At 39.0% G+C, this 19238-nt stretch overlaps 23 non-coding genes across 23 annotated transcripts; all 23 read right to left on the reverse strand.

Moving 5' to 3' along the window:
* Positions 1 to 1577: 1577 nt before the first annotated feature.
* On the reverse strand, positions 1578 to 1650 carry TRNAF-GAA (transfer RNA phenylalanine (anticodon GAA)). The gene has a single exon. It is a non-coding gene; the product is annotated as a tRNA-Phe (tRNA).
* Positions 1651 to 2246: 596 nt separating this feature from the next.
* On the reverse strand, positions 2247 to 2319 carry TRNAF-GAA (transfer RNA phenylalanine (anticodon GAA)). Its single transcript has one exon. It is a non-coding gene; the product is annotated as a tRNA-Phe (tRNA).
* Positions 2320 to 3131: 812 nt separating this feature from the next.
* On the reverse strand, positions 3132 to 3204 carry TRNAF-GAA (transfer RNA phenylalanine (anticodon GAA)). The gene has a single exon. It is a non-coding gene; the product is annotated as a tRNA-Phe (tRNA).
* An 814-nt stretch (positions 3205 to 4018) lies between these two features.
* TRNAF-GAA (transfer RNA phenylalanine (anticodon GAA)) lies at positions 4019 to 4090 on the reverse strand. Its single transcript has one exon. It is a non-coding gene; the product is annotated as a tRNA-Phe (tRNA).
* A 142-nt stretch (positions 4091 to 4232) lies between these two features.
* Positions 4233 to 4305, reverse strand: TRNAF-GAA (transfer RNA phenylalanine (anticodon GAA)). Its single transcript has one exon. It is a non-coding gene; the product is annotated as a tRNA-Phe (tRNA).
* A 597-nt stretch (positions 4306 to 4902) lies between these two features.
* On the reverse strand, positions 4903 to 4975 carry TRNAF-GAA (transfer RNA phenylalanine (anticodon GAA)). Its single transcript has one exon. It is a non-coding gene; the product is annotated as a tRNA-Phe (tRNA).
* Positions 4976 to 6661: 1686 nt separating this feature from the next.
* On the reverse strand, positions 6662 to 6734 carry TRNAF-GAA (transfer RNA phenylalanine (anticodon GAA)). Its single transcript has one exon. It is a non-coding gene; the product is annotated as a tRNA-Phe (tRNA).
* Positions 6735 to 7548: 814 nt separating this feature from the next.
* TRNAF-GAA (transfer RNA phenylalanine (anticodon GAA)) lies at positions 7549 to 7621 on the reverse strand. Its single transcript has one exon. It is a non-coding gene; the product is annotated as a tRNA-Phe (tRNA).
* An 811-nt stretch (positions 7622 to 8432) lies between these two features.
* On the reverse strand, positions 8433 to 8505 carry TRNAF-GAA (transfer RNA phenylalanine (anticodon GAA)). The gene has a single exon. It is a non-coding gene; the product is annotated as a tRNA-Phe (tRNA).
* Positions 8506 to 9310: 805 nt separating this feature from the next.
* On the reverse strand, positions 9311 to 9383 carry TRNAF-GAA (transfer RNA phenylalanine (anticodon GAA)). Its single transcript has one exon. It is a non-coding gene; the product is annotated as a tRNA-Phe (tRNA).
* Positions 9384 to 9525: 142 nt separating this feature from the next.
* On the reverse strand, positions 9526 to 9598 carry TRNAF-GAA (transfer RNA phenylalanine (anticodon GAA)). The gene has a single exon. It is a non-coding gene; the product is annotated as a tRNA-Phe (tRNA).
* Positions 9599 to 10194: 596 nt separating this feature from the next.
* On the reverse strand, positions 10195 to 10267 carry TRNAF-GAA (transfer RNA phenylalanine (anticodon GAA)). Its single transcript has one exon. It is a non-coding gene; the product is annotated as a tRNA-Phe (tRNA).
* An 813-nt stretch (positions 10268 to 11080) lies between these two features.
* TRNAF-GAA (transfer RNA phenylalanine (anticodon GAA)) lies at positions 11081 to 11153 on the reverse strand. The gene has a single exon. It is a non-coding gene; the product is annotated as a tRNA-Phe (tRNA).
* An 814-nt stretch (positions 11154 to 11967) lies between these two features.
* On the reverse strand, positions 11968 to 12040 carry TRNAF-GAA (transfer RNA phenylalanine (anticodon GAA)). The gene has a single exon. It is a non-coding gene; the product is annotated as a tRNA-Phe (tRNA).
* Positions 12041 to 12851: 811 nt separating this feature from the next.
* TRNAF-GAA (transfer RNA phenylalanine (anticodon GAA)) lies at positions 12852 to 12924 on the reverse strand. The gene has a single exon. It is a non-coding gene; the product is annotated as a tRNA-Phe (tRNA).
* An 814-nt stretch (positions 12925 to 13738) lies between these two features.
* TRNAF-GAA (transfer RNA phenylalanine (anticodon GAA)) lies at positions 13739 to 13811 on the reverse strand. The gene has a single exon. It is a non-coding gene; the product is annotated as a tRNA-Phe (tRNA).
* Positions 13812 to 14622: 811 nt separating this feature from the next.
* On the reverse strand, positions 14623 to 14695 carry TRNAF-GAA (transfer RNA phenylalanine (anticodon GAA)). The gene has a single exon. It is a non-coding gene; the product is annotated as a tRNA-Phe (tRNA).
* Positions 14696 to 15509: 814 nt separating this feature from the next.
* On the reverse strand, positions 15510 to 15582 carry TRNAF-GAA (transfer RNA phenylalanine (anticodon GAA)). Its single transcript has one exon. It is a non-coding gene; the product is annotated as a tRNA-Phe (tRNA).
* Positions 15583 to 16396: 814 nt separating this feature from the next.
* Positions 16397 to 16469, reverse strand: TRNAF-GAA (transfer RNA phenylalanine (anticodon GAA)). Its single transcript has one exon. It is a non-coding gene; the product is annotated as a tRNA-Phe (tRNA).
* An 811-nt stretch (positions 16470 to 17280) lies between these two features.
* TRNAF-GAA (transfer RNA phenylalanine (anticodon GAA)) lies at positions 17281 to 17353 on the reverse strand. Its single transcript has one exon. It is a non-coding gene; the product is annotated as a tRNA-Phe (tRNA).
* An 814-nt stretch (positions 17354 to 18167) lies between these two features.
* On the reverse strand, positions 18168 to 18240 carry TRNAF-GAA (transfer RNA phenylalanine (anticodon GAA)). Its single transcript has one exon. It is a non-coding gene; the product is annotated as a tRNA-Phe (tRNA).
* Positions 18241 to 18382: 142 nt separating this feature from the next.
* On the reverse strand, positions 18383 to 18455 carry TRNAF-GAA (transfer RNA phenylalanine (anticodon GAA)). Its single transcript has one exon. It is a non-coding gene; the product is annotated as a tRNA-Phe (tRNA).
* Positions 18456 to 19051: 596 nt separating this feature from the next.
* TRNAF-GAA (transfer RNA phenylalanine (anticodon GAA)) lies at positions 19052 to 19124 on the reverse strand. Its single transcript has one exon. It is a non-coding gene; the product is annotated as a tRNA-Phe (tRNA).
* Between the last annotated feature and the right edge of the window lie 114 nt (positions 19125 to 19238).

Genomic DNA, 19238 nt, shown 5'->3' on the forward strand with positions numbered 1-19238 from the left:
TCATGAGCTGTGATAAGATCGTTATGCGACGTCACTAGTTCTTCCAATTTGCGCTCTAGAGTGTCGGTTCTATCCCCGATGACTGTCAGCTCAGCTTTGACTTCACGTATAGCAGCTGTGAGATCGTGAGTTAAGTCCGATTTGAAGGCCATCAAGACCTGACAAAGGGTCTTCACAGTAAGGGGGGCATCAGAATTCGGGTCTACGCCCGATACTGAAAGCGAGCTGGTCAGTTCAGATGAATAGGGGCTTTTCGTGGAAGGGGCCGGCACTCCACGAGGTGGCGGGGACGCCTGGTGTTGTTTCCGGTTCGGGAGAGACACCCGAGGAGGCAGTGCGGGTTTTGCTTTTTTAGGTGCCATAATGTGACAGAAGTAAAAAAAAATGGAGAAAAAAAAAAATAAATGATCTGAGAGCAGAGCAGCAGACGGATCCCTCTAGGCTAGTACGTTATAAAGTAGGCAGGGTGCTGGTTTTTAAACGTAATCTCATGTTAAACGATAAGACTCTGGGTGGAAGAAGTTCCCATCAGGGGTCACATTGCGACAGGCTGTAGGGGTGTAGAGACGAGGGTCACCTCAAACCCGCTAGTGATGGTAGGAGAGCACCGGACAGAGCCCGAGAGCAGTCTCAGATTAGCATAAAAGGGCACGATTATATGGTAAAACGTACCTCTTTAGCTGCAGCCAGGGATGGATTGTATGTCTTCAATAGGGAGAAGCCACTAACAGATGCACAGCAGGCAGAGTTTGTAGACTAGTATGCTTTTTCAGAGCTGCTCTTCAGTGTTCCTGACTTCTGCTGCTGCTGGCTGTATGAGCTACTAGGTGCCTTCCAAGATGGCCGCCGCCATAGTCACCAGCAGGAGACTCTCCTTTCAAGCACTTCTCCCGGCTCAGGGGGGAAGTTTTCGGCCCCCTGCAGGTATTTGAGGGTCTGGGGAGGGTCTCCGCCGGCCAGAGGGTGTGTGGGGTGCCCGCAGAAGGTCCGCCGGGTCCCGCAGCGGCCGCGAACGGGTCCCGGAGCTCGTCGTCGGGATGCCTCCAAACTCGAGGCCCCGGCTTCTGGATGTCGGGTAGGCCGCGGGCTCGTAGCGGCAGAAATGGCTTGTCAGCTGTGCGGGGCTCCTCTCCAGATAGCCCACCGCTGTCAGCAGGCCACAGGCTCACAGTAGGGGCTATTTAATGTGGTAATGAGCGGGCTTGAGGGTATTTTAGAGCTCTTTATTGCAGGAGCTCCAGCCCAGTGTGTCTTTGCAGTATAGCGTCCAAGCCACGCCCCTCAACATGAAATGTTCTTGAAGACCAGAACCTGAACACGGCAGTTTCTGCTGCTAAATTGCTATTCTGTAACAAAAAAAACAGCAACTAAATATGCCGAAACCCGGGATCTTTAGATCTTCAGTCTAACGCTCTCCCAACTGAGCTATTTCGGCTAATTGTGACAGATGTGAAGTCGTATTTGGGGTTTTAGGTTGGGAAAAAAAGAGCATCAAGTGTTCTTGAAGAGCAATACCTTATAATGAAAGATTCTGCTGGTAAATTGCTATTCTGTAACAAAAATACAGCTACTAAACATGCCGAAACCCGGGATCGAACCAGGGACTTATAGATCTTCAGTCTAATGCTCTCCCAAATGAGCTATTGCAGCTACGTCTAACATTTGGATAGTCTTTTTTGGTGTTTAAGATAAGGCAAACTGAAAGAACATCGAGTGTCCTAGAGGGCGAAACCTGAAAATGAAAGTTTCTGCTGCTAAATTTCTTTTTGCTGAATTGCTACTCAGTAACAAACTGCAAACACCCAAACATGTTGAAACCCACGATCGTACTAGGGATTTTAAGGTCTTCAGTCTATTGCTCTCACAACTGAGCTATTTTGGCAAGCTATACTGATAAGAATGTCTTTTTTAGGAGCTAAATATTTTGCAAACTGAAATAACATAAAATGCTTTTCAAGATCAAAACCTGAACACAACAGTTTTTGCTGCTAAATTGCTATTCAGTAGCAAAAGCAAACACCCAACCATGCTAAACCCCAGGATTGAACAAGACACCCTTAGATCTTCAGTCTAATGTTGTCACAACTGAGCTATTTCGCCAAGCTCTACTAATAAGAAATTATTTTATTGGGGCTAATAATAATGCAAACTGTAATAACATAAAATTATCTTGAAGACCAGAACCTGAACACGGCAGTTTCTGCTGCTAAATTGCTATTCTGTAACAAAAAAACAGCAACTAAATATGCCGAAACCCGGGATCGAACCAGGGACCTTTAGATCTTCAGTCTAACGCTCTCTCAACTGAGCTATTTCGGCTAATTGTAAAAGGCGTCAAGCCGTATTTGGGGTTTTAGGCTGGGGAAAAAAAGAGCATTAAGTGTTCTTGATGAACAACACCTGATAATGAAAGATTCTGCTGATAAATTGCTATTCTGTAACAAAAATACAGCTACTAAACATGCCGAAACCCGGGATCGAACCAGGGACTTATAGATCTTCAGTTTAATGCTCTCCCAAATGAGCTATTGCAGCTACGTCTAACATTTGGAAAGTCTTTTTTGGTGTTTAAGATAAGGCAAACTGAAAGAACATCAAGTGTCCTAGAGGGCGAAACCTGAAAATGAAAGTTTCTGCTGCTAAATTTCTTTTTGCTGAATTGCTACTCAGTAACAAACTGCAAACACCCAAACATGTGGAAACCCACGATCGTACTAGGGATTTTAAGGTCTTCAGTCTATTGCTCTCACAACTGAGCTATTTTGGCAAGCTATACTGATAAGAATATCTTTTTTAGGAGCTAAAGATTTTGCAAACTGAAATAACATAAAATGCTTTTCAAGATCAAAACCTGAACACAACAGTTTTTGCTGCTAAATTGCTATTCAGTAGCAAAAGCAAACACCCAACCATGCTAAACCCCAGGATTGAACAAGACACCCTTAGATCTTCAGTCTAATGTTCTCACAACTGAGCTATTTCGCCAAGCTCTACTAATAAGAAATTCTTTTATTGGGGCTAATAATAATGCAAACTGTAATAACATGAAATGATCTTAAACACCAGAACCTGAACACGGCAGTTTCTGCTGCTAAATTGCTATTCTGTAACAAAAAAACAGCAACTAAATATGCCAAAACAAGGGATCGAACCAGGGACCTTTAGATCTTCAGTCTAACGCTTTCTCAACTGAGCTATTTCGGCTAATTGTGAAAGACGTCAAGCCGTATTTGGGGTTTTAGGCTGGGAAAAAAAAGAGCATTAAGTGTTCTTGATGAACAACACCTGATAATGAAAGATTCTGCTGGTAAATTGCTATTCTGTAACAAAAATACAGCAACTAAACATGCCGAATCCTGGGATCGAACCCAGGACCTTTAGATCTTCAGTTTAATGCTCTCACAAAAGAGCTATTGCGTGTAAGTCTGACGTTTAGAAAGTCTTTTTTGGTGTTTAAGATAAGGCAAACTGAAAGAACATCAAGTGTCCTAGAGGGCGAAACCTGAAAATGAAAGTTTCTGCTGCTAAATTTCTTTTTGCTGAATTGCTACTCAGTAACAAACTGCAAACACCCAAACATGTGGAAACCCACGATCGTACTAGGGATTTTAAGGTCTTCAGTCTATTGCTCTCACAACTGAGCTATTTTGGCAAGCTATACTGATAAGAATGTCTTTTTTTAGGAGCTAAAGATTTTGCAAACTGAAATAACATAAAATGCTTTTCAAGATCAAAACCTGAACACAACAGTTTTTGCTGCTAAATTGCTATTCAGTAGCAAAAGCAAACACCCAACCATGCTAAACCCCAGGATTGAACAAGACACCCTTAGATCTTCAGTCTAATGTTGTCACAACTGAGCTATTTCGCCAAGCTCTACTAATAAGAAATTCTTTTATTGGGGCTAATAATAATGCAAACTGTAATAACATGAAATGTTCTTGAAGACCAGAACCTGAACACGGCAGTTTCTGCTGCTAAATTGCTATTCTGTAACAAAAAAAACAGCAACTAAATATGCCGAAACCTGGGATCGAACCAGGGACCTTTAGATCTTCAGTCTAATGCTCTCCGACTGAGCTATTTCGGCTAATTATGACAGATGTGAAGTCGTATTTGGGGTTTTAGGTTGGGAAAAAAAGAGCATCAAGTGTTCTTGAAGAGCAACACCTTATAATGAAAGATTCTGCTGGTAAATTGCTATTCTGTAACAAAAATACAGCTACTAAACATGCCGAAACCCGGGATCGAACCAGGGATTTATAGATTTTCAGTCTAATGCTCTCCCAAATGAGCTATTCCAGCTACGTCTGACATTGGGAAAGTCTTTTTTGGTGTTTAAGATAAGGCAAACTGAAAGAACATCAAGTGTCCTAGAGGGCGAAACCTGAAAATAAACGTTTCTGCTGCTAAATTTCTTTTTGCTGAATTGCTACTCAGTAACAAACTGCAAACACCCAAACATGTGGAAACCCACGATCGTACTAGGGATTTTAAGGTCTTCAGTCTATTGCTCTCACAACTGAGCTATTTTGGCAAGCTATACTGATAAGAATGTCTTTTTTTGGAGCTAAAGATTTTGCAAACTGAAATAACATAAAATGTTTTTCAAGATCAAAACCTGAAAACAACAGTTTTTGCTGCTAAATTGCTATTCAGTAGCAAAAGCAAACACCCAACCATGCTAAACCCCAGGATTGAACAAGACACCCTTAGATCTTCAGTCTAATGTTGTCACAACTGAGCTATTTCGCCAAGCTCTACTAATAAGAAATTCTTTTATTGGGGCTAATAAATAATGCAAACTGTAATAACATGAAATGATCTTGAAGACCAGAACCTGAACACGGCAGTTTCTGCTGCTAAATTGCTATTCTGTAACAAAAACACAGCAACTAAATATGCAGAAACCCGGGATCGAACCAGGGACCTTTAGATCTTCAGTCTAACGCTGTCCCAACTGAGCTATTTCGGCTAATTGTGAAAGATGTCAAGCCGTATTTGGGGTTTTAGGCTGGTAAAAAAAAAGCGCATTAAGTGTTCTTGATGAACAACACCTGATAATGAAAGATTCTGCTGGTAAATTGCTATTCTGTAACAAAAATACAGCAACTAAACATGCCGAATCCTGGGATCGAACCCAGGACCTTTAGATCTTCAGTTTAATGCTCTCACAAAAGAGATATTGCGTGTAAGTCTGACGTTTAGAAAATCTTTTTTGGTGTTTAAGATAAGGCAAACTGAAAGAACATCAAGTGTCCTAGAGGGCGAAACCTGAAAATGAAAGTTTCTGCTGCTAAATTTCTTTTTGCTGAATTGCTACTCAGTAACAAACTGCAAACACCCAAACATGTGGAAACCCACGATCGTACTAGGGATTTTAAGGTCTTCAGTCTATTGCTCTCACAACTGAGCTATTTTGGCAAGCTATACTGATAAGAATGTCTTTTTTAGGAGCTAAATATTTTGCAAACTGAAATAAAATAAAATGCTTTTCAAGATCAAAACCTGAACACAACAGTTTTTGCTGCTAAATTGCTATTCAGTAGCAAAAGCAAACACCCAACCATGCTAAACCCCAGGATTGAACAAGACACCCTTAGATCTTCAGTCTAATGTTGTCACAACTGAGCTATTTCGCCAAGCTCTACTAATAAGAAATTATTTTATTGGGGCTAATAATAATGCAAACTGTAATAACATGAAATGTTCTTGAAGACCAGAACCTGAACACGGCAGTTTCTGCTGCTAAATTGCTATTCTGTAACAAAAAAAACAGCAAGTAAATATGCCGAAACCCGGGATCTTTAGATCTTCAGTCTAACGCTCTCCCAACTGAGCTATTTCGGCTAATTGTGACAGATGTGAAGTCGTATTTGGGGTTTTAGGTTGGAAAAAAAAGAGCATCAAGTGTTCTTGAAGAGCAATACCTTATAATGAAAGATTCTGCTGGTAAATTGCTATTCTGTAACAAAAATACAGCTACTAAACATGCCGAAACCCAGGATCGAACCAGGGACTTATAGATCTTCAGTCTAATGCTCTCCCAAATGAGCTATTGCAGCTACGTCTGACATTTGGAAAGTCTTTTTTGGTGTTTAAGATAAGGCAAACTGAAAGAACATCAAGTGTCCTAGAGGGCGAAACCTGAAAATAAACGTTTCTGCTGCTAAATTTCTTTTTGCTGAATTGCTACTCAGTAACAAAATGCAAACACCCAAACATGTGGAAACCCACGATCGTACTAGGGATTTTAAGGTCTTCAGTCTATTGCTCTCACAACTGAGCTATTTTGGCAAGCTATACTGATAAGAATGTCTTTTTTTGGAGCTAAAGATTTTGCAAACTGAAATAACATAAAATGTTTTTCAAGATCAAAAACTGAAAACAACAGTTTTTGCTGCTAAATTGCTATTCAGTAGCAAAAGCAAACACCCAACCATGCTAAACCCCAGGATTGAACAAGACACCCTTAGATCTTCAGTCTAATGTTCTCACAACTGAGCTATTTCGCCAAGCTCTACTAATAAGAAATTCTTTTATTGGGGCTAATAATAATGCAAACTGTAATAACATGAAATAATCTTGAAGACCAGAACCTGAACACGGCAGTTTCTGCTGCTAAATTGCTATTCTGTAACAAAAAAACAGCAACTAAATATGCCGAAACCCGGGATCGAACCAGGGACCTTTAGATCTTCAGTCTAACGCTCTCCCAACTGAGCTATTTCGGCTAATTGCGAAAGATGTCAAGCCGTATTTGGGGTTTTAGGCAGGGAAAAAAAAGAGCATTAAGTGTTCTTGATGAACAACACCTGATAATGAAAGATTCTGCTGGTAAATTGCTATTCTGTAACAAAAATACAGCAACTAAACATGCCGAATCCTGGGATCGAACCCAGGACCTTTAGATCTTCAGTTTAATGCTCTCACAAAAGAGATATTGCGTGTAAGTCTGACGTTTAGAAAGTCTTTTTTGGTGTTTAAGATAAGACAAACTGAAAGAACATCAAGTGTCCTAGAGGGCGAAACCTGAAAATGAAAGTTCCTGCTGCTAAATTTCTTTTTGCTGAATTGCTACTCAGTAACAAACTGCAAACACCCAAACATGTGGAAACCCACGATCGTACTAGGGATTTTAAGGTCTTCAGTCTATTGCTCTCACAACTGAGCTATTTTGGCAAGCTATACTGATAAGAATGTCTTTTTTTAGGAGCTAAAGATTTTGCAAACTGAAATAACATAAAATGCTTTTCAAGATCAAAACCTGAACACAACAGTTTTTGCTGCTAAATTGCTATTCAGTAGCAAAAGCAAACACCCAACCATGCTAAACCCCAGGATTGAACAAGACACCCTTAGATCTTCAGTCTAATGTTGTCACAACTGAGCTGTTTTGCCAAGCTCTACTAATAAGAAATTATTTTATTGGGGCTAATAATAATGCAAACTGTAATAACATGAAATGTTCTTGAAGACCAGAACCTGAACACGGCAGTTTCTGCTGCTAAATTGCTATTCTGTAACAAAAAAAACAGCAACTAAATATGCCGAAACCTGGGATCGAACCAGGGACCTTTAGATCTTCAGTCTAATGCTCTCCCAACCGAGCTATTTCGGCTAATTGTGACAGATGTGAAGTCGTATTTGGGGTTTTAGGTTGGGAAAAAAAGAGCATCAAGTGTTCTTGAAGAGCAACACCTTATAATGAAAGATTCTGCTGGTAAATTGCTATTCTGTAACAAAAATACAGCTACTAAACATGCCGAAACCAGGAATCGAACCAGGGACTTATAGATCTTCAGTCTAATGCTCTCCCAAATGAGCTATTGCAGCTACGTCTGACATCTGGAAAGTCTTTTTTAGTGTTTAAGATAAGGCAAACTGAAAGAACATCAAGTGTCCTAGAGGGCGAAACCTGAAAATAAACGTTTCTGCGGCTAAATTTCTTTTTGCTGAATTGCTACTCAGTAACAAAATGCAAACACCCAAACATGTGGAAACCCACGATCGTACTAGGGATTTTAAGGTCTTCAGTCTATTGCTCTCACAACTGAGCTATTTTGGCAAGCTATACTGATAAGAATGTCTTTTTTTGGAGCTAAAGATTTTGCAAACTGAAATAACATAAAATGTTTTTCAAGATCAAAAACTGAAAACAACAGTTTTTGCTGCTAAATTGCTATTCAGTAGCAAAAGCAAACACCCAACCATGCTAAACCCCAGGATTGAACAAGACACCCTTAGATCTTCAGTCTAATGTTCTCACAACTGAGCTATTTCGCCAAGCTCTACTAATAAGAAATTCTTTTATTGGGGCTAATAATAATGCAAACTGTAATAACATGAAATGATCTTGAAGACCAGAACCTGAACACGGCAGTTTCTGCTGCTAAATTGCTATTCTGTAACAAAAAAACAGCAACTAAATATGCCGAAACCCGGGATCGAACCAGGGACCTTTAGATCTTCAGTCTAACGCTCTCCCAACTGAGCTATTTCGGCTAATTGTGAAGCCGTATTTGGGGTTTTAGGCTGGGGAAAAAAAGTGCATTAAGTGTTCTTGATGAACAACACCTGATAATGAAAGATTATGCTGGTAAATTGCTATTCTGTAACAAAAATACAGCTACTAAACATGCCGAATCTTGGGATCGAACCCAGGACCTTTAGATCTTCAGTTTAATGCTCTCACAAAAGAGCTATTGCGTGTAAGTCTGACATCTAGAAAGTCTTTTTTGGTGTTTAAGATAAGGCAAACTGATAGAACATCAAGTGTCCTAGAGGGCGAAACCTGAAAATGAAAGTTTCTGCTGATAAATTTCTTTTTGCTGAATTGCTACTCAGTAACAAACTGCAAACACCCAAACATGTGGAAACCCACGATCTTACTAGGGATTTTACGGTCTTCAGTCTATTGCTCTCACAACTGAGCTATTTTGGCAAGCTATACTGATAAGAATGTCTTTTTTTAGGAGCTAAAGATTTTGCAAACTGAAATAACATAAAATGCTTTTCAAGATCAAAACCTGAACACAACAGTTTTTGCTGCTAAATTGCTATTCAGTAGCAAAAGCAAACACCCAACCATGCTAAACCCCAGGATTGAACAAGACACCCTTAGATCTTCAGTCTAATGTTGTCACAACTGAGCTGTTTTGCCAAGCTCTACTAATAAGAAATTCTTTTATTGGGGCTAATAATAATGCAAACTGTAATAACATGAAATGTTCTTGAAGACCAGAACCTGAACACGGCAGTTTCTGCTGCTAAATTGCTATTCTGTAACAAAAAAAACAGCAACTAAATATGCCGAAACCTGGGATCGAACCAGGGACCTTTAGATCTTCAGTCTAATGCTCTCCCAACCGAGCTATTTCGGCTAATTGTGACAGATGTGAAGTCGTATTTGGGGTTTTAGGTTGGGGAAAAAAGAGCATCAAGTGTTCTTGAAGAGCAACACCTTATAATGAAAGATTCTGCTGGTAAAGTGCTATTCTGTAACAAAAATACAGCTACTAAACATGCCGAAACCCGGGATCGAACCAGGGACTTATAGATCTTCAGTCTAATGCTCTCCCAAATGAGCTATTGCAGCTACGTCTGACATTTGGAAAGTCTTTTTTGGTGTTTAAGATAAGGCAAACTGAAAGAACATCAAGTGTCCTAGAGGGCGAAACCTGAAAATAAACGTTTCTGCTGCTAAATTTCTTTTTGCTGAATTGCTACTCAGTAACAAAATGCAAACACCCAAACATGTGGAAACCCACGATCGTACTGGGGATTTTAAGGTCTTCAGTCTATTGCTCTCACAACTGAGCTATTTTGGCAAGCTATACTGATAAGAATGTCTTTTTTTGGAGCTAAAGATTTTGCAAACTGAAATAACATAAAATGTTTTTCAAGATCAAAAACTGAAAACAACAGTTTTTGCTGCTAAATTGCTATTCAGTAGCAAAAGCAAACACCCAACCATGCTAAACCCCAGGATTGAACAAGACACCCTTAGATCTTCAGTCTAATGTTCTCACAACTGAGCTATTTCTCCAAGCTCTACTAATAAGAAATTCTTTTATTGGGGCTAATAATAATGCAAACTGTAATAACATGAAATGATCTTGAAGACCAGAACCTGAACACGGCAGTTTCTGCTGCTAAATTGCTATTCTGTAACAAAAAAACAGCAACTAAATATGCCGAAACCTGGGATCGAACCAGGGACCTTTAGATCTTCAGTCTAACGCTCTCCCAACTGAGCTATTTCGGTTAATTGTGAAAAATGTCAAGCCGTATTTGGGGTTTTAGGCTGGGGAAAAAAAGAGCATTAAGTGTTCTTGATGAACAACACCTGATAATGAAAGATTCTGCTGGTAAATTGCTATTCTGTAACAAAAATACAGCAACTAAACATGCCGAATCCTGGGATCGAACCCAGGAGCTTTAGATCTTCAGTTTAATGCTCTCACAAAAGAGCTATTGCGTGTAAGTCTGACGTTTAGAAAGTCTTTTTTGGTGTTTAAGATAAGGCAAACTGAAAGAACATCAAGTGTCCTAGAGGGCGAAACCTGAAAATGAAAGTTTCTGCTGCTAAATTTCTTTTTGCTGACTTGCTACTCAGTAACAAACTGCAAACACCCAAACATGTTGAAACCCACGATCGTACTAGGGATTTTAAGGTCTTCAGTCTATTGCTCTCACAACTGAGCTATTTTGGCAAGCTATACTGATAAGAATGTCTTTTTTTAGGAGCTAAAGATTTTGCAAACTGAAATAACATAAAATGCTTTTCAAGATCAAAACCTGAAAACAACAGTTTTTGCTGCTAAATTGCTATTCAGTAGCAAAAGCAAACACCCAACCATGCTAAACCCCAGGATTGAACAAGACACCCTTAGATCTTCAGTCTAATGTTCTCACAACTGAGCTATTTCGCCAAGCTCTACTAATAAGAAATTATTTTATTGGGGCTAATAATAATGCAAACTGTAATAACATGAAATGATCTTGAAGACCAGAACCTGAACACGGCAGTTTCTGCTGCTAAATTGCTATTCTGTAACAAAAAAACAGCAACTAAATATGCCGAAACCCGGGATCGAACCAGGGACCTTTAGATCTTCAGTCTAACGCTCTCCCAACTGAGCTATTTCGGCTAATTGTGAAAAATGTCAAGCCGTATTTGGGGTTTTAGGCTGGGGAAAAAAAGAGCATTAAGTGTTCTTGATGAACAACACCTGATAATGAAAGATTCTGCTGGTAAATTGCTATTCTGTAACAAAAATACAGCAACTAAACATGCCGAATCCTGGGATCAAACCCAGGACCTTTAGATCTTCAGTTTATTGCTCTCACAAAAGAGCTATTGCGTGTAAGTCTGACGTTTAGAAAGTCTTTTTTGGTGTTTAAGATAAGGCAAACTGAAAGAACATCAAGTGTCCTAGAGGGCGAAACCTGAAAATGAAAGTTTCTGCTGCTAAATTTCTTTTTGCTGACTTGCTACTCAGTAACAAACTGCAAACACCCAAACATGTTGAAACCCACGATCGTACTAGGGATTTTAAGGTCTTCAGTCTATTGCTCTCACAACTGAGCTATTTTGGCAAGCTATACTGATAAGAATGTCTTTTTTTAGGAGCTAAAGATTTTGCAAACTGAAATAACATAAAATGCTTTTCAAGATCAAAACCTGAAAACAACAGTTTTTGCTGCTAAATTGCTATTCAGTAGCAAAAGCAAACACCCAACCATGCTAAACCCCAGGATTGAACAAGACACCCTTAGATCTTCAGTCTAATGTTGTCACAACTGAGCTATTTCGCCAAGCTCTACTAATAAGAAATTATTTTATTGGGGCTAATAATAATGCAAACTGTAATAACATGAAATGTTCTTGAAGACCAGAACCTGAACACGGCAGTTTCTGCTGCTAAATTGCTATTCTGTAACAAAAAAAACAGCAACTAAATATGCCGAAACCCGGGATCGAACCAGGGACCTTTAGATCTTCAGTCTAACGCTCTCCCAACTGAGCTATTTCGGCTAATTCTGACAGATGTGAAGTCGTATTTGGGGTTTTAGGTTGGGGAAAAAAGAGCATCAAGTGTTCTTGAAGAGCAACACCTTATAATGAAAGATTCTGCTGGTAAATTGCTATTCTGTAACAAAAATACAGCTACTAAACATGCCGAAACCCAGGATCGAACCAGGGACTTATAGATCTTCAGTCTAATGCTCTCCCAAATGAGCTATTGCAGCTACGTCTTACATGTGGAAAGTCTTTTTTGGTGTTTAAGATAAGGCAAACTGAAAGAACATCAAGTGTCCTAGAGGGCGAAACCTGAAAATAAACGTTTCTGCTGCTAAATTTCTTTTTGCTGAATTGCTACTCAGTAACAAAATGCAAACACCCAAACATGTGGAAACCCACGATCGTACTAGGGATTTTAAGGTCTTCAGTCTATTGCTCTCACAACTGAGCTATTTTGGCAAGCTATACTGATAAGAATGTCTTTTTTTGGAGCTAAAGATTTTGCAAACTGAAATAACATAAAATGTTTTTCAAGATCAAAAACTGAAAACAACAGTTTTTGCTGCTAAATTGCTATTCAGTAGCAAAAGCAAACACCCAACCATGCTAAACCCCAGGATTGAACAAGACACCCTTAGATCTTCAGTCTAATGTTGTCACAACTGAGCTATTTCGCCAAGCTCTACTAATAAGAAATTCTTTTATTGGGGCTAATAATAATGCAAACTGTAATAACATGAAATGATCTTGAAGACCAGAACCTGAACACGGCAGTTTCTGCTGCTAAATTGCTATTCTGTAACAAAAAAACAGCAACTAAATATGCCGAAACCCGGGATCGAACCAGGGACCTTTAGATTTTCAGTCTAACGCTCTCCCAACTGAGCTATTTCGGCTAATTGTGAAAGATGTCATGCCGTATTTGGGGTTTTAGGCTGGGAAAAATAAGAGCATTAAGTGTTCTTGATGTACAACACCTGATAATGAAAGATTCTGCTGGTAAATTGCTATTCTGTAACAAAAATACAGCAACTAAACATGCCGAATCCCGGGATCGAACCCAGGACCTTTAGATCTTCAGTTTAATGCTCTCACAAAAGAGCTATTGCGTGTAAGTCTGACGTTTAGAAAGTCTTTTTTGGTGTTTAAGATAAGGCAAACTGAAAGAACATCAAGTGTCCTAGAGGGCGAAACCTGAAAATGAAAGTTTCTGCTGCTAAATTTCTTTTTGCTGAATTGATACTCAGTAACAAACTGCAAACACCCAAACATGTGGAAACCCACAATCGTACTAGGGATTTTAAGGTCTACAGTCTATTGCTCTCACAACTGAGCTATTTTGGCAAGCTATACTGATAAGAATGTCTTTTTTTAGGAGCTAAAGATTTTGCAAACTGAAATAACATAAAATGCTTTTCAAGATCAAAACCTGAACACAACAGTTTTTGCTGTTAAATTGCTATTCAGTAGCAAAAGCAAACACCCAACCATGCTAAACCCCAGGATTGAACAAGACACCCTTAGATCTTCAGTCTAATGTTGTCACAACTGAGCTATTTCGCCAAGCTCTACTAATAAGAAATTCTTTTATTGGGGCTAATAATAATGCAAACTATAATAACATGAAATGTTCTTGAAGACCAGAACCTGAACACGGCAGTTTCTGCTGCTAAATTGCTATTCTGTAACAAAAAAAACAGCAACTAAATATGCCGAAACCCAGGATCGAACCAGGGACCTTTAGATCTTCAGTCTAACGCTCTCCCAACTGAGCTATTTCGGCTAATTGTGACAGATGTGAAGTCGTATTTGGGGTTTTAGGTTGGGAAAAAAAGAGCATCAAGTGTTCTTGAAGAGCAACACCTTATAATGAAAGATTCTGCTGGTAAATTGCTATTCTGTAACAAAAATACAGCTACTAAACATGCCGAAACCCAGGATCGAACCAGGGACTTATAGATCTTCAGTCTAATGCTCTCCCAAATGAGCTATTGCAGCTACGTCTGACATTTGGAAAGTCTTTTTTGGTGTTTAAGATAAGGCAAACTGAAAGAACATCAAGTGTCCTAGAGGGCGAAACCTGAAAATAAACGTTTCTGCTGCTAAATTTCTTTTTGCTGAATTGCTACTCAGTAACAAAATGCAAACACCCAAACATGTGGAAACCCACGATCGTACTAGGGATTTTAAGGTCTTCAGTCTATTGCTCTCACAACTGAGCTATTTTGGCAAGCTATACTGATAAGAATGTCTTTTTTTGGAGCTAAAGATTTTGCAAACTGAAATAACATAAAATGGTTTTCAAAATCAAAAACTGAAAACAACAGTTTTTGCTGCTAAATTGCTATTCAGTAGCAAAAGCAAACACCCAACCATGCTAAACCCCAGGATTGAACAAGACACCCTTAGATCTTCAGTCTAATGTTCTCACAACTGAGCTATTTCGCCAAGCTCTACTAATAAGAAATTCTTTTATTGGGGCTAATAATAATGCAAACTGTAATAACATGAAATGAACTTGAAGACCAGAACCTGAACACGGCAGTTTCTGCTGCTAAATTGCTATTCTGTAACAAAAAAACAGCAACTAAACATGCCAAAACCCAGGATCGAACCAGGGACCTTTAGATCTTCAGTCTAACACTCTCCCAACTGAGCTATTTCGGCTAATTGTGAAAGATGTCAAGCCGTATTTGGGGTTTTAGGCTGGGGGAAAAAATGAGCATTAAGTGTTCTTGATGAACAACACCTGATAATGAAAGATTCTGCTGGTAAATTGCTATTCTGTAACAAAAATACAGCAACTAAACATGCCGAATCCTGGGATCGAACCCAGGAGCTTTAGATCTTCAGTTTAATGCTCTCACAAAAGAGCTATTGCGTGTAAGTCTGACGTTTAGAAAGTCTTTTTTGGTGTTTAAGATAAGGCAAACTGAAAGAACATCAAGTGTCCTAGAGGGCGAAACCTGAAAATGAAAGTTTCTGCTGCTAAATTTATTTTTGCTGACTTGCTACTCAGTAACAAACTGCAAACACCCAAACATGTTGAAACCCACGATCGTACTAGGGATTTTAAGGTCTTCAGTCTATTGCTCTCACAACTGAGCTATTTTGGCAAGCTATACTGATAAGAATGTCTTTTTTTAGGAGCTAAAGATTTTGCAAACTGAAATAACATAAAATGCTTTTCAAGATCAAAACCTGAAAACAACAGTTTTTGCTGCTAAATTGCTATTCAGTTGCAAAAGCAAACACCCAACCATGCTAAACCCCAGGATTGAACAAGACACCCTTAGATCTTCAGTCTAATGTTCTCACAACTGAGCTATTTCGCCAAGCTCTACTAATAAGAAATTCTTTTATTGGGGCTAATAATAATGCAAACTGTAATAACATGAAATGATCTTGAAGACCAGAACCTGAACACGGCAGTTTCTGCTGCTAAATTGCTATTCTGTAACAAAAAAACAGCAACTAAATATGCCGAAACCCGGGATCGAACCAGGGACCTTTAGATCTTCAGTCTAACGCTCTCCCAACTGAGCTATTTCGGCTAATTGTGAAAGATGTCCAGCCGTATTTGGGGTTTTAGGCTGGGGAAAAAAAGAGCATTAAGTGTTCTTGATGAACAACACCTGATAATGAAAGATTCTGCTGGTAAATTGCTATTCTGTAACAAAAATACAGAAACTAAACATGCCGAATCCTGGGATCAAACCCAGGACCTTTAGATCTTCAGTTTAATGCTCTCACAAAAGAGCTATTGCGTGTAAGTCTGACGTTTAGAAAGTCTTTTTTGGTGTTTAAGATAAGGCAAACTGAAAGAACATCAAGTGTCCTAGAGGGCGAAACCTGAAAATGAAAGTTTCTGCTGCTAAATTTCTTTTTGCTGAATTGCTACTCAGTAACAAACTGCAAACACCCAAACATGTGGAAACCCACGATCGTACTAGGGATTTTAAGGTCTTCAGTCTATTGCTCTCACAACTGAGCTATTTTGGCAAGCTATACTGATAAGAATGTCTTTTTTTACGAGCTAAAGATTTTGCAAACTGAAATAACATAAAATGCTTTTCAAGATCAAAACCTGAACACAACAGTTTTTGCTGCTAAATTGCTATTCAGTAGCAAAAGCAAACACCCAACCATGCTAAACCCCAGGATTGAACAAGACACCCTTAGATCTTCAGTCTAATGTTGTCACAACTGAGCTATTTCGCCAAGCTCTACTAATAAGAAATTATTTTATTGGGGCTAATAATAATGCAAACTGTAATAACATGAAATGTTCTTGAAGACCAGAACCTGAACACGGCAGTTTCTGCTGCTAAATTGCTATTCTGTAACAAAAAAAACAGCAACTAAATATGCCGAAACCCGGGATCGAACCAGGGACCTTTAGATCTTCAGTCTAACGCTCTCCCAACTGAGCTATTTCGGCTAATTCTGACAGATGTGAAGTCGTATTTGGGGTTTTAGGTTGGGGAAAAAAGAGCATCAAGTGTTCTTGAAGAGCAACACCTTATAATGAAAGATTCTGCTGGTAAATTGCTATTCTGTAACAAAAATACAGCTACTAAACATGCCGAAACCCGGGATCGAACCAGGGACTTATAGATCTTCAGTCTAATGCTCTCCCAAATGAGATATTGCAGCTACATCTGACATGTGGAAAGTCTTTTTTGGTGTTTAAGATAAGGCAAACTGAAAGAACATCAAGTGTCCTAGAGGGCGAAACCTGAAAATAAACGTTTCTGCTGCTAAATTTCTTTTTGCTGAATTGCTACTCAGTAACAAAATGCAAACACCCAAACATGTGGAAACCCACGATCGTACTAGGGATTTTAAGGTCTTCAGTCTATTGCTCTCACAACTGAGCTATTTTGGCAAGCTATAGTGATAAGAATGTCTTTTTTTGGAGCTAAAGATTTTGCAAACTGAAATAACATAAAATGTTTTTCAAGATCAAAAACTGAAAACAACAGTTTTTGCTGCTAAATTGCTATTCAGTAGCAAAAGCAAACACCCAACCATGCTAAACCCCAGGATTGAACAAGACACCCTTAGATCTTCAGTCTAATGTTCTCACAACTGAGCTATTTCGCCAAGCTCTACTAATAAGAAATTCTTTTATTGGGGCTAATAATAATGCAAACTGTAATAACATGAAATGATCTTGAAGACCAGAACCTGAACACGGCAGTTTCTGCTGCTAAATTGCTATTCTGTAACAAAAAAACAGCAACTAAATATGCCGAAACCCGGGATCGAACCAGGGACCTTTAGATTTTCAGTCTAACGCTCTCCCAACTGAGCTATTTCGGCTAATTGTGAAAGATGTCAAGCCGTATTTGGGGTTTTAGGCTGGGAAAAATAAGAGCATTAAGTGTTCTTGATGTACAACACCTGATAATGAAAGATTCTGCTGGTAAATTGCTATTCTGTAACAAAAATACAGCAACTAAACATGCCGAATCCCGGGATCGAACCCAGGACCTTTAGATCTTCAGTTTAATGCTCTCACAAAAGAGCTATTGCGTGTAAGTCTGACGTTTAGAAAGTCTTTTTTGGTGTTTAAGATAAGGCAAACTGAAAGAACATCAAGTGTCCTAGAGGGCGAAACCTGAAAATGAAAGTTTCTGCTGCTAAATTTCTTTTTGCTGAATTGCTACTCAGTAACAAACTGCAAACACCCAAACATGTGGAAACCCACAATCGTACTAGGGATTTTAAGGTCTTCAGTCTATTGCTCTCACAACTGAGCTATTTTGGCAAGCTATACTGATAAGAATGTCTTTTTTTAGGAGCTAAAGATTTTGCAAACTGAAATAACATAAAATGCTTTTCAAGATCAAAACCTGAACACAACAGTTTTTGCTGTTAAATTGCTATTCAGTAGCAAAAGCAAACACCCAACCATGCTAAACCCTAGGATTGAACAAGACACCCTTAGATCTTCAGTCTAATGTTGTCACAACTGAGCTATTTCGCCAAGCTCTACTAATAAGAAATTCTTTTATTGGGGCTAATAATAATGCAAACTATAATAACATGAAATGTTCTTGAAGACCAGAACCTGAACACGGCAGTTTCTGCTGCTAAATTGCTATTCTGTAACAAAAAACACAGCAACTAAATATGCCGAAACCCGGGATCGAACCAGGGACCTTTAGATCTTCAGTCTAACGCTCTCCCAACTGAGCTATTTCGGCTAATTGTGACAGATGTGAAGTCGTATTTGGGGTTTTAGGTTGGGAAAAAAAGAGCATCAAGTGTTCTTGAAGAGCAACACCTTATAATGAAAGATTCTGCTGGTAAATTGCTATTCTGTAACAAAAATACAGCTACTAAACATGCCGAAACCCGGGATCGAACCAGGGACTTATAGATCTTCAGTCTAATGCTCTCCCAAATGAGCTATTGCAGCTACGTCTGACATTTGGAAAGTCTTTTTTGGTGTTTAAGATAAGGCAAACTGAAAGAACATCAAGTGTCCTAGAGGGCGAAACCTGAAAATAAACGTTTCTGCTGCTAAATTTCTTTTTGCTGAATTGCTACTCAGTAACAAAATGCAAACACCCAAACATGTGGAAACCCACGATCGTACTAGGGATTTTAAGGTCTTCAGTCTATTGCTCTCACAACTGAGCTATTTTGGCAAGCTATACTGATAAGAATGTCTTTTTTTGGAGCTAAAGATTTTGCAAACTGAAATAACATAAAATGTTTTTCAAGATCAAAAACTGAAAACAACAGTTTTTGCTGCTAAATTGCTATTCAGTAGCAAAAGCAAACACCCAACCATGCTAAACCCCAGGATTGAACAAGACACCCTTAGATCTTCAGTCTAATGTTCTCACAACTGAGCTATTTCGCCAAGCTCTACTAATAAGAAATTCTTTTATTGGGGCTAATAATAATGCAAACTGTAATAACATGAAATGAACTTGAAGACCAGAACCTGAACACGGCAGTTTCTGCTGCTAAATTGCTATTCTGTAACAAAAAAACAGCAACTAAACATGCCAAAACCCAGGATCGAACCAGGGACCTTTAGATCTTCAGTCTAACACTCTCTCAACTGAGCTATTTCGGCTAATTGTGAAAGATGTCAAGCCGTATTTGGGGTTTTAGGCTGGGGGAAAAAATGAGCATTAAGTGTTCTTGATGAACAACACCTGATAATGAAAGATTCTGCTGGTAAATTGCT

The sequence above is a fragment of the Pseudophryne corroboree genome, unplaced genomic scaffold, assembly GCF_028390025.1.
Source record: "Pseudophryne corroboree isolate aPseCor3 unplaced genomic scaffold, aPseCor3.hap2 scaffold_1232, whole genome shotgun sequence".
NCBI lineage: Eukaryota > Metazoa > Chordata > Amphibia > Anura > Myobatrachidae > Pseudophryne > Pseudophryne corroboree.